Consider the following 14,301-nt stretch of genomic DNA (forward strand, 5'->3'; position numbering starts at 1 on the left):
ACTTTTTTAAGTTTGAACTTTGAAATTAGTTCTGTTTTCATTTTTTTTTTTTTTCACTTTACAGAGTAATAAATAGGTAAAATATCTTCACCACTCACAATTCAGGCTCACTACTGGGAGCCAAGTATATGAATATGGAAAAAAAGTAGTATTGCAATTTACCTTTTGGAACCTCTGTTCAACTGTGTTTAAAATTTTCAAAGCTCCTTCTGCAGCTTCAGAACATCATCCATTGGAAATGTGAATCTAATAGCTGGTTGTGTTTTCCTTTGGTGTCTCTAATATTTCAGTGAAAAAAGAAAATAGAAACAGTCTCCAAAAGGTCTGGTTGGCACACAAAGAAAAACCCTAAAAATGCAATTAAACTACAAAATTATGACTAAATTCATAAAAAATTTATTTTGCTTTTTCAGAAAAAATACTCTAGAGGGAAAAGGACCACTGAAACACCAAAACACATATACTGAAATGTTTTTATTCCAATCAAATTTTGTCTTTGAAATTACTATGGAATGATTTGAGAAACTTTTATATATACTCACTCTGTTTTCTTTCATTTGCAAAAATTCAAGTACTATAGGGATTAAATTAGAATTACCAATCTGGAAAGAACCTTTTGACATATATGGAGTTCATCCTCTGCCTTTTACTCATTTACATTAAAGCTAGCTTATATACATAAGAAACGTATCCACAACAAAGAATTACCTAGTTCATAGATGAGGATAGGAGATTAGGTCAGAGTTAAGATGGGAGCTTGGAAAAAGTAATGCAAACCACTACAAAGATGCTGTCATTGGAGAAGACTGTTTAGAGAAGTGCCATGATCCAACTGCGTTTTAGTATGATCACCCAAAATTTATGCTCGAATATTAAATGCTTATGTTAAATACATACATTTGAATGGAATATGCATGTTGATTATGCCCATGTATTTTGTCTCCTGACTGGTAAGGATTACATGCAAAAATCTTAGTGAAAGAGGATGCTGATTTGGATCAAATCATGAATAGCTCTTCTTCTTCAAAAAGCATATAGTACCAAGTCGTGTGTTTTTATAAACACACCCTATTGTTATTTGATTGTAAGATCTTCAAAAACAGTATCATGATTTTATAACACTATCACCAATATATATAAATATGTATTTTATACTTGAACAGACACTTGAACACCAATGTTCACAGCAGCAAAACTCACAACAGCAAAAAGGTAGAAACAATCCAAATGCCCATTTACAGATAAATAAACAAAATGCTGCATATTCATAAAAGAGAATATTATCCTGTCTTAAAAAGAATGAAATTCTGATACATGGTAGAACATGGATGAACCTTGAAGACACTATGCTAAGCAAACAGAGTCAGTCACAAAAGGACAACTCTTGTATGATTCAATTCGTATGAGGGTCCTAGAGTAGTCAAATTCATAGAGACAAAACAGAATGGTGGTTACAGGACTAGGAGTGAGGGGATACAGGGACTGTATGTTTAACGGGTACAGAGTTTCATTTCAGAATAATGAAAAAGTTCTGGAGATGGATAGTGGCAATAGTTGCCAACAGTGTGAATATACTTAATGCCATTGAATCATACATTAAAATGGTTAAATAGTAAATTTTATGCTATATATATTTTACCAAAATAAAAAAGGAGAAAAATATATATCATCATATTACTTTATGAACAAGTTACCTAAATAATATTCTGTAAATATACAATCACAGAATTCTAATAGTTCTTAGCATTAAATTATTAAGAAAAAAATTGTTAAAAAATAATTGCCTAGTTTTTTATTTAAGTACCTGCTTTCATTAAAAAACAAACACAACACTAAAAAAAAACTTGAAGAAACACTAAAATTATTTTGATTTCAGCATTCAACTATAATGTGTTTCTTCCAACTCTGTAAATCCTTTGTCTTAGGACAAAAACACTTAAACATGACCAGTATCAGTATATGTAAATGTTCTTAATATTCACACATAAATTAATCTCCATTCTTTGCAGAAGCTTGTATGCAATAAATGTTTTGCCAATTCAATTTTGATTCTACTTTCTTTCATCCTTTTACTTAGGGTTAAAGACCATGTGTGCAAAGGATATTCCTTGTGTAACACTTTCGGGGTGGTTAACAAGCATCTAATAAGGAATATAGCATGTCAAATGAAATGATAAACTAGGAATTCTTGAAAGTGATTCACACTGCCAAATTATTTCCTAAGCTTTGGGAAATTTTTAAGAAAATAACTTAAAGTTTACATTCATCTCAATATATACAAAAACTGATTCAACTGCTCCAAAACACAAAGGCAAAGTTATTTTTGTTTTTTATAAGAGTGATTCACATTCAAACAAATGTAATTGAAATTCATGGAACTATATATAACATCATTAAAAATACAAACTTCGAAGTTCATCACTTTGCAACCCTTCAATACAATGTAGCACGCATACATCAACTCATTTTATGTGATTATGTCAAAGAAATTATATTGGATTTAACACATAGTTAAATTCAACAATAATTATTGATTTAACTCATAATTCATTTAATATGATTCATTTGTGGTCTTGACCTTAATTTACCAACTAAACTTCAATATTGGTGTGTTAGTTTTTTTTCTGGTAATTACCAAACTAGAAAATTTTCAGTAATGATTAATTTACCAAGATGTGCCCAAGAAATTATTATTGCATACTGATGTCTCATTAAAAAAAGTCACATAAGATAAAAAGAATAAATATAAAAAAGAGGTATATTTAAGTGTTTGACTCCTTAACTTGGTACCCTATGCATATTCCTTCTAAAGATAGCTACTTCAATCCTTTGATCTATAATTTTCCTGTTCTTTCGACAAATTCCATTAAGCAAAAGTACACTTCTCCCATTTTAAAAAAAGATACACTTGCGATCTGTTTTGCTTATTATATTTTCCTACTATGTATGCCTAAAAAAATATTGTGGATTTGATGTCCAAAATATCTACAGCAAAACATATTTATGTAAGTTTTTAGCAGCATAACATTCGCATTCAGATTCAACAAAAACTTCCTAGACTATACTAGGAACTGAATTCCAACCATAATTTTATAAAGTGGGTATTAATGATCTTTAAGGAAAAGGAGGTTCCATAACAAAACAGTCTGATCTCACAAGCAGCTAACCAGTGAATTCAAGGATCAGATCCAGGTATTACTGAGCCAGAGGAAGGAGGAAGAGAAGTAACACCTTCTCTGTTGCATGCCAAGTATGAGCCAGGTACACTGCACACATTTCCTCATTTAATTCTTACCATTGCCTTGTAAGGAAAGCATTATCTCCATTTTGAGGATGAGAAACCTGAGGTAAGAAGTGATTTGACTTGATCAAGGTTTGTACAGCAAGGCAGCAGCTAAGACAGGACAGAAAACCTGGGATTACACATTCACAGATTTTGTCTTCAAACCACTATTTCTGATCCAAAAAGGGAAGGTCATTTGATGTATTCTTGTATTTTTGTTTTTTTCTGAAGAGAAAGGAACAATTTCACTAAACAATTTTAATAAGATTTCTAATTCCATGAGAGAATCATATGTATGTTGGTAATCTCTATAGGATCACTATCATAAATATTCCAGGCAGATAGGTGATAACAATGATAAAGCACTTAGTATTCATATAGAAATACTTAATATTTCATATAGAAGTCAACTCAATATTAAACCAATAATCCAGTTTGGAAAACACTGTGAATGCCTTTTATCACAAAAATAACTTTGGCAAAAATCAGCCCTCTCTTGAACCAGGTGCCAATTCTTGAAACAGTACTTAGAGCAGTGAAGAATGAGAAAGTTTGAAGGAAACTGAAATACTTCCCATTCTACCCAATGCCCCTACATTTCACTAATTTAAGCCTATAATCCTTCTGCCCACTAGCCTAGCTCTAGATACGAGGTAAAAAAAGGAGGGTCTTGGAATGGGAAAGAAACATTACCATTTTAAATTTAAAACATCAAACTGAAGCCATTTTCATCTCTCCTTTAGGAAATTCAGCAATATATCATTTCAAAGTATCTGTGTTCTACTAACACATACCACCTTCTAAATACAGTTAGAATATCCTCTTCCTTTACAAATTCTACCTTGTCCTTTCTCATCTGCTTCTGTTCTTTCTCTAGATCACTCAGAAGAATAATAAGGCAATGAGACATCTGAAGCTCTATTATTCAGGAACAAATGTCAATAATTATCAAATACTGGCTAAGCCATTAGGGATTCATATTTCACAGTAGTTTTCAAATTTTGCTATATAGCACCAAAGAGCTGTATGAACTATTCCTAGTAGCCCATGAGTGAAAGAGTGCCAGGTAGGTTTCATTTATAAAAGTATGTAACCCCCATAACTCTTTTATTCATTATACCAAACTTGAGGCAAGAAAAATTACAAGTAATACAAAAGATCAAAGTTTTGAAGTCCTTACCCTAGAGTATGTAAAAAGTAGAGGCAGGTGACAGTTTGCTGTATTTTTAAAAATTACTTCTTGATCTTTCTTTTCTCTGGTAACTTTTTATGATGCAAATCCTATAGGAAAAAAAGGTCTAAAAAGAACTCTGAAGTTTCTCAATAATTCCATTTTTATTACTGAGGAGAATGTGTCTGCTATTGTTAGATGAAATAGTCTATAGATGTCAATCATATCTAGTTGACCAATGGTGCTGTTGAAATCAAATATGTCCTTATTGATTTTCTGCCCACTACATCTGTCCATTCTGATAGAAAAATGTTGACATATCCAACTATAATAGTAGATTCATCTGTTTCTCTTTGCAACTCTATCAGTTTTTGCCTCACATTATTTTGACAGCCTATCAAGTACACACACGTTAAGGATTGTTATGTTCTTGAAAAATTTACCCCCTTCATCATTATATAATGCTCTTTATCTTTGAAAATATTCCTTGCTCTGAAGTCTGCTCTGTCTGAAAGTAATGTTAACTTCTCCAACTTTCTTTTCATTAGTGTTAGCATGGTATATCTTTTTCCATCCCTTTATTTTTAATCTCTATGTGTCTTCATATTTAAAGTGGATTTCTGTTGACAACATATAGCTGAATCCTATCCTTTACTCACTCTGATAATATCTGTCTTTTAATTGGCATATTTAAACCACTGACATTTAAAGTAATTATTCATATTCATATGCTTGGATTAATATCTACCATACTTCTTACTGTTTTCTATTCATTACCCTGTTCTTTTTTTTCCCTTGTTTATTTATTTATTTTTTATTTTGTTATCTTTAATCTACAATTAAATGAACAATATTACGTTTACTAGGCTCCCCCCTTCAGCAAATCCCACCCACAAACCCCATTACAGACACTGTCCATCAGCGTAGTAAGATGCTGTAGAATCACTACTTGTCTTCTCTGTGTTGCACAGCCCTCCCCATGCACCCCACCACATTATACATGCTAATCATAATGCCCCCTTTCTTTTTCCCTGCCCTTATCTCTCCCTTCCCATCCATCCTCCCCAGTCCCTTTCCCTTTGGTAACTGTTAGTTCATTCTTGGTTTCTGTGATTCTGCTGCTGTTTTGTTCCTTCAGTTTTTCTTTGTTCTTATACTCCACATATAAGTGAAATCATTTGGTACTTGTCTTTCTCTGCCTGGCTTATTTCACTGAGCATAATGACCTCTAGCTCCATCCATGTTCTTGCAAATGGTAGGATCTGTTTTCTTCTTATGGCTGAATAATATTCCATTGTGTATATGTACCACACTTCTTTATCCATTCATCTACTGATGGACACTTAGGTTGCTTCCATTTCTTGGTTATTGTAAATAGTGCTGCGATAAACATAGGGGTGCATCTGTCTTTTTCAAACTGGGCTGCTGCATTCTTAGGGTAAATTCCTAGAAGTGGAATTCCTGGGTCAAATGGTATTTCTATTTTGAGCTTTTTGAGGAACCTCCATACTGCTTTCCACAATGGTTGAACTAATTTACATTCCCACCAGCAGTGTAGGAGGGTTCCCCTTTCTCCACAACCTCGCCAACATTTGTTGTTGTTTGTCTTTTGGATGGTGGTGATCCTTACTGGTGTGAGGTGATATCTCACTGTGGTTTTAATTTGCATTTCTCTGATGACTAGCAATGTGGAGCATCTTTTCATGTGTCTGTTGGCCATCTGAATTTCTTCTTTGGCGAACTGTGTGTTCAGCTCCTCTGACCATTCATTACCCTGTTCTTTGTTTTTATTTTGTCTTCTGCTCTTTTTCTGTCCTTTGTGGTTAACTAAGCACATTATATGATTCCATTTACTTATGCCAGTTATACATTTTTCACTTTTTTTAATAGTTGCCCTAGAGTTTGCATTATACATTTACAACTAATCCAAGACCACTTTCAAATAACACTATACCACATCACAGATAGTGCAAGTAACTTAGCATATTCCTAATTTTTCCCTCTCATCTTCATAACATTGTTGTCATCCTTCACTTATATATAAGCTATAATCACTGAATACATTGTTGCTACTATCATTTTAAACAAATTATGTTATCTGTTAGATCATTTAAGAATAAGAAAAATAAAAGTTTTTCTTTTACCTTGACTTATTCTTTCTGTAATATTCTTTCTTTTTATAAAAGTAGATCTGAGTTTCTGGCCTGTATAATTTTCCTTCTCTGAAGAACTTCTTTTAACACATCTTGCAAAGCAGGTTCACTAGCAACAAATTCTCTAAGTTTCTGTTTCTCTGAGAAGGTATTTCCTCTCCATCACATCTGAAGGATAATCTCACAGGACACAGAATTCTAGAATATTGGGGGTTTTTCTCTCAACACTTGAAATATTTCATTCCACTCTCTTCTTGCTTGTTGGTTTCTGAAGAGAAGTCAGATAAAATTCTTACTTTTGCTACTCTATAAATAAGGTGTTTTTTTTTCCTATGGCTTCTTTCAAGATTATTTTTGGTATCTTTGGTTTTCTGCAGCTTGAATACAATATGCCTAGGTAAAGTCATTGGGCACTTATTCTTCTTGGTGTTCTCTGAACTTCCTGGATCTATGGTTTGGAGTTTGACATTAATTTGGGAAAATTCTCGATCATCACTGCTTAAAATACTTCTTCTCATCCTTTTTCTCTTTCTTCTATTTCTGGTATTCCCATTATGCATATGTCATATCTTTTGCAGTTGTCCTTGGACATTTTTTCTTTTTTTGTTCAATCTTTTTTCTCTCTGCTTTTCAGTTTTGGAAGTTTCTACTGACATATCCTCAAGCTCAGAGATATTATTTCCTAAGCCATGTCCAGTCTACACTAATAAGCCCACCAAAAGCATTCTTCATTTCTGTTACACTGTTTTTTGATCTTTGGCATTCCTTTTAGACTCCTTCTTAGAATTTCCCCTCTACTTACGTTATCCATCTGTTCTTACATGTTCTCTACTTTTTCCATTAGAGCCCTTGGCACACTAATCATGGTTGTTTAAATTCCTCGTCTTATAATCCAACATCTCTGCCATGTCTGAGTCTGATTATGATGCTTGCTCTGTCTCTCTTAACTATGTTTTCTGCTTTTTAGTATGCCTTGTAATTTCTTTTATTGGAAGCCAGAAATGATGCATTGAATAAAGAGAACTACATCAAATAGGCACTTAGTAATGTGGTAAGGTGTAGGTATGTGTCAGGGGGGACCGGGGAGGGATGGAGGTGGTAAGGGGAAAGGTTGTTAATATTTCATAGTTTTATGAATAGGTCTCAGTCTTTCAGTGAGCCTGCATTTCCAAGCTGTGAGCTTCACAAGTTCTTTTCATTCTTAGGTGGAAGAAGATGGCTAGAGGGGGCTGGAATTGGATATTTTCCTTCTCTCACATGGAAGGCTAGATCTACAGTTGGCTATTTCACTTCGTCCAGGTCAATTAGGCTCTGAAGACACCTAACAGATTAGACTCTGGTACAATACTTTCTTTTAAGGGCAGATATTGTTAAGAAAAAGAGAATGCCTTGGCATATTTCATTGCTTTCTCCTTCCACTGTAAGAAGCACCAAGGGATTTTTCTCTGATATCTACTGTAAAAACCTGGTAGAGTTCCTGGAGGTAAAATCACAAAAGTGTGGGGTTCTGTATGACTGTGTTCCCCTAGAACTTTTACCTCAGACTTGTTCACATGGAGCCTCCAGTTCACTTTAGGTTAATTACACTTTAGGTTTTCCCACCCAATACTGGTTCCTATGAAGTTTTCTGCTCCTGAGTTTCTAATAGGGAAAGTTGTCATTCTCTGTATGTCTGTCTGTTTCTCCACTTTGAGGAGAAGGAATCTACCCTGGGACCTCACTTCTTAGATAGCTCTAAGAAGAATAGTTGCTTTTTCAGTTGTCCAGTTTTTTACTTGTTGTTAGGACAGGGTGAATACTTTTACTTGTCAGATCAGAAAGAACAAAAAAGACCTCCCTTTTTAATTTTTACCTTCACATCTTACTAATTGATAAAGTGATATATAACAGTTTCTGATATTGAGAGAAAACAATGGAGACCTGAATTTGTCACAATGGCACATAAATTACCTAAAGAATGATTAATCATAGTATTTACCTTATGATCCTGTATAATTATTTAGATCCTGTATAATTATTACAAACTAAACACCCAAATATTAAGTTTCTATAAGGGCTTTCAAAAAATCTATCAGTAAGTACTGCGATTCACCAGTTACCCTCAGTGCTCAATTTGCACAGAAATAAAGACTGTTTCCATGGACAGGAAGAATTAATATTGTCAAAATGGACATCCTGCCCAAAGGAATTTACAGATTCAATGCAATCCCTATCAAAATACCAAAAGCACTCTTCAATGAGCTAGAACAAATAGTTCTGAAATTCATATGGAACCAATATCCAAAGCAATCCTGAGAAAGAAGAACAAAGCTAGAGGTATTAATGCTCCCTGACTTCACTCTCTACTACAAAACTACAGTAATCAAAATAGCATGGTACTGTACAAGAACAATGAGCTAGAACAAATAGTTCTGAAATTCATATGGAACCAATATCCAAAGCAATCCTGAGAAAGAAGAACAAAGCTAGAGGTATTAATGCTCCCTGACTTCAATCTCTACTACAAAACTACAGTAATCAAAATAGTATGGTACTGTACAAGAACAATGAGCTAGAACAAATAGTTCTGAAATTCATATGGAACCAATATCCAAAGCAATCCTGAGAAAGAAGAACAAAGCTAGAGGTATTAATGCTCCCTGACTTCAATCTCTACTACAAAACTACAGTAATCAAAATAGTATGGTACTGTACAAGAACAGACCTATAGATCAAATGGAACAGAATATTGAGCCCAGATATAAACCCACACATATATGGTCAATTAATATACAATACAGAAGCTATGAATATACAATGGAGAAAAGACAGCCTCTTCAATAACTGGTATTGGGAAAACTGGACAGCTACATGCAAGAGAATGTAACTGGATTACTGTCTAGCTCCATACACAAAAATAAACTTGAAATGGATCAAAGAATGTAAAACCATAAAACTCTTAGAAGAAAACCTAGACATAAATCTCTTGAAAATATTAAGTATGAGAAAATTTTTTTCTTAGACACATCTCATCACACAAGGGAAACAAAATAAAAAATGAACAAGTGGGCTACATCAAACTAAAAATCTTCTGTACCACAAAGGGCACCATCAGCAGAACAAAAAGGCAACCTACAGTATGGGAGAATATATTTGTAAACAATTTATCTGATAAGGGATTAACATCCAAAATATATAAAGAATTCATACACCTCAACACCCAAAAAACAAATAACCCAATTAAAAAATGGGCAGAGGACCTGAACAGACATTTCTCTAGAGAAGAAATACAGATAGGCAACAGGCGCATGAAAAGATGCTCCACTTTGCTAATCATCATGAAAATGCAAATTAAAACCACAATGAGGTATCACCTCACATCAGTTAGAATGGCTACTGGCCAAAAGACAAGAAATAAGAAGTGTTGGTGAGGATGTGGAAAAATGGGAACCCTCCTACACTGTTAGTGGAAATGCAAATTGGTGCAGCCCTGTGGACAGCAATATGGAGGTTCCTCAAAACTAAAAATAGAAATACCATTCTACATTTAGTGGACCCAGTAGTTCCATTTGCAGGAATTTACCCAAAGAAAACAAAATCCCTGATTCAGAAATATATATGCACCCCTATATTTATTGCTGCATTATTTATAATAGCCAAGACACAGAAGCAATCTAAGTGTCCATCAACAGACAAATGGATAAAGAAGATGTGGTACACATACACAATGGAACATTATTCAGTCATATAAAAAAAGAAATCCACTTGCAACAACAACATGGATGGACCTGAAGGGTATTATGCTCAGTGAAATAAGCCAGGCAGAGAAAGACAAATACCACATGATTTCACTTGTTTGGGGAATATAAAAATAAAGCAAAACAGAAGGAGCAAAACACAGCAGTAAACTAATAGACACTAAGAAGTGACTGGTGGTTGCCATGGGGGAGGAGTTAGAGTGGGTGGGTGGGAAGGTGAGGGTGATAAAGGGGCACAAAAATTTTCAACCATAATTTAAGTTGGTCAGGGAGATATTAGTACAGCATGCAGAATATAGTCAATGATTCTGTATCATCTTCCTATGTTGACATAAAGTAACTGCACTAATGGGGGTAAGGATTTAATAATATGGGTAACTGTTGAAACACTGTGTTATATACTTGAAACCAATATGATTGTATATCAATACTTCAGTTTAAAAACCAAATACAAAATAAGTAAATAAATACCCTCTTTCTTAATTCCTAAAATAGCACTCTTATGCCTTCTAAACAAATGTACATTCTAAGATTCTTCCTCTGGAGGAAAAAAAATCTAAAAACTTCTGAAAGCTAAAATTTGTAGGGAAATTTGGTGTTTGGATACCAATTCTTAACATTTGCTCTCACCACGGAATTAACCTTTATGAAAAGTAATGTATTTAGGAAATCTTAGTCCACTCTACAGTGCTGTCTGCTATTCTTATAGCAAGGAATACAGCTAACTTACTTACAAAATCACACTGTAAAACAGCTCATTACTTTTTGTATTACTGACTTAAATTTTATTCAACAGTTACTTAACCAAAAGCATGCTGGTTAAATAAGAAGAACATCTCTAATTCACCTTAAGAAATTTGAAAGCATATTGCAAAATAAGCCTCCAAACATAGCAAGAATATCAGAATGTCCAAAATCATGGGAATGTACTAACAGTATCTTCACTTTACTTATACGTAAGTTTTATTTTATTATTATTATTTCCACATCTGTGACGCAATAGGTACAACAGACATTTCTGAGCCCTTCATACAGTAAACAGACGGTGAATGACAGAATTACAAATGAGGATAACATCTAAAGGAATTATAAATAATCTTGCTCTTTAGCCAGAGGATAGCTACAGAGTTGCACAGATAATTTTCCTAAAAACATAATGAGGAATTAGGGTGAAATATATCGGAAATGTTTGGGGACGGTCAAAAAAAGAATTGGAGAAGTACCATAGTAACAAGTGAAAGATTATATAAAAGCTCCTAGAAAAAAAGATTAGTCTACCCAAAAAAGGGTTGTCAAGTGAGAATGAAGATAAGATGCTTGTGAAAGATACAAAAGAATGCTCTAAAAGAAAATTAATTTGCTAAATTTAAAATATATTCCTGAGAATATAAAGTCAAAACAAAGTCAATATCTAAGTAAACTTAGACTTAGTACTTGACATAGTTTCTACCTAAAGTAGTAACCACTAAAATGGATCCAATTATGTTAGTTTACAAGAGGTAAATGAAAACATCAAAAGCAAAAAACAAAAATAAAAAAATCAAGACTATCTGGTCATGTCTGGTGGCTATATGTATAAAAATGAACTATTCAGATGATAGTGGCTATGTAAAAGAGACAAGATAGTCTAGTAGATAGAGCACAGCATGTAGCCCTGCTTCCAAAGTAGTCATGATTTTTAGAAATTCCCCATATCATCCTTAGAGCTAAATAATGTAGTCTCGGTAGAATCTTTTGAAGAAAAGTGATACAGAATCAATAAATCAGATAGTGTTTTCTGGGTAAGAAGACACTACCTAGAGAGAAAAGCATTTCCTAACTTTTAAAAAGATAAAAATTTTATTTATTAACAAAGTTATTTCAATATTAACTGTGAAAAATGATTACCTTCCTCCTCCTAGAACACAAGAAGCTGATGAAACTATATGACATTCCCCCCAAAGGAAGATATTGCTTGAATCTGGTTCACTAAAATTATCAACTGTTCAAAATGAGACAAAAGGAAAGGGGTAACATTAGTTATCTACAATTATACACTTTCTTTGTTAGCATAAAATATATCTCACACAAAAACCTCACAGTACATTCAAATGAGATACTATGTCCCTATGTTTGAAATCTCCAGATAGTTCCTTTTACGTAGACTGAATATTCAAAACTATTTAAACAATTCCTGATCACTAAATGTGATTTAGATTTTTTAAACTAAAAAATTATTTTCAATATATACTGTCATCACCTTACTTTCACCCTACTTTAATTTTTTTCCCCTAAAAAAGAACAAGAAAGTTCAGCTAATACAAAAAGGCACCACTGTAAAAAATAAATAAAAGGTCGGGGAGGGTAACCAAACAGCTTCAAGGACAAAAAGCATGTTCCACACCAGATCATATTTACAGTTCCTCATCTAGAATTCAACTAACATCCAACTGCAGCAATCAGCCAAGCTTGGCAAATTAAAATAACAGTAATTTTGACAGATTATCTTCTATAAATATTCAAATATGGGCGTCTGTGTGCATGCAAGGGTCTCTATATGCCAATCAAATGCTTTGTTTAGGATCCAAAAATAAGCTTTTTTTCACCCTTCTCTTCTGTAGGAATCCCCTCAATTTGTAGACTTTCATTTTAACTCTTTTACCTCAGCTGACAAAGAGACCAATTATTTCTCTCTATCTGTAGCCTAAGTTATTATCCATAGCTGAATGACAAATTTAACATTCATATAAAGCATCAACAGAAAAAATTAAAATACCTATACTCTTTAAAAACTTATGTCTGTAAAAACAAAAGGAAAGATCTAGAAGTGGGAGTGGGGAGCAAATAGGGGCTGGAGGATGGCAACTGATTAAAGGTTAACTTTTTATTCATATGATTTGGTAAGCCTTGGTAAAATAAAATCAAATGTAAAGAACAATTAACAATTTAATAGTTTGGGCTCTATTCAAAGTTCTATTAAGATAGATTACCATTTATTTGGATCAAGACATGACCCTATGTTTTGATGACAAGTTTAAGTGTATTCAAAGTGTCAAAGTGGGGATATGAAATTAGTATGAAATTCAAACCAAATATAATTTCTGAAATCCATAGATAGTCCTGTTTAATCAAGAAAAATGGCTTTAATGAAGGCAGGATATCCAATGCATGAATTTACTAATTGTCCTCCTACCCTGTCTCCCATTAGTCAGTTTCTTTTAAACATGTACAAGCCTCAGATGTTCCAAGAAAATTACAAGACATGCCTCTGCATCAGGAGTAGCATTAAAAATATGGAAGAAAACTCAACCTATTTAGAGGTATAGGGCTCCTTCTCAGCCCACCTGGAAAGAAAGAAAGCTGTAGTATTAAATTATTTACTTTTAAAATCTATTAGAGTTTACTGAGAACATTATTTTAGTTAGTGAGTAACTAAATTTTAACAGCAAATTTATTCAGCCTGTAGTATTTGCAAGCATCGTTCTTTACAAAATGATTTAATACTCAGGTCTACAGTCTATAAAGTAGGTAATTTTATAATCTGTGTTTCACAGATAAGAAAACCAAGGCAAGATTTATATGAAATAAATAACCTGCCCAGGTATCATACAACCAGTTAAGCGGCAAAGCTGAGAACTGAACCCAGATAGTCTTGTTTAAGAGTTTATACTCTAAGCCACAAAATACTATTTTACCAATACCATCCCCAAAAATTCTGAAATCATTCTGGAGGAAAGTATAACGATTGGTAATAAAAACACTGTAAAGTAAAAAATTAGTGTGCTTTCCTTTTGTTAAAAAAAAATCAACAGAGTTATAACAGTGATATAATTACACTGACACTGTTATGGGTCTGTAGCCCACACCTCAAACAGAAAGAAACATGACAGAGAAGACAGCAACTCAGGAGATTACCTTTAATGCCAATACACTCAATATTTTGGAGTGAGTGATAAACAAGCCAACATGAGACCATCC

General features: G+C 33.4%; 1 protein-coding gene across 4 annotated transcripts in view; it reads right to left on the reverse strand.

The window, feature by feature from the left end:
* The window catches only part of FUT8 (fucosyltransferase 8), a 415,176-nt gene that overhangs the window by 211,493 nt on the left and 189,382 nt on the right, over positions 1–14,301 (reverse strand). Inside the window, exon 1 of one of the 4 annotated variants that reach the window (XM_057488376.1) lies at positions 163–301. The exons of 2 other annotated variants lie outside the window; for them this stretch is intronic. The gene's annotated coding sequence lies outside the window, so the exon portion shown is untranslated. Of the gene's footprint in view, positions 1–162; positions 302–14,301 lie in introns of those variants that run through there. One more of the 4 variants, XM_036906029.2, reaches the window with a different exon arrangement.

The sequence above is a fragment of the Manis pentadactyla genome, chromosome 11, assembly GCF_030020395.1.
Source record: "Manis pentadactyla isolate mManPen7 chromosome 11, mManPen7.hap1, whole genome shotgun sequence".
NCBI lineage: Eukaryota > Metazoa > Chordata > Mammalia > Pholidota > Manidae > Manis > Manis pentadactyla.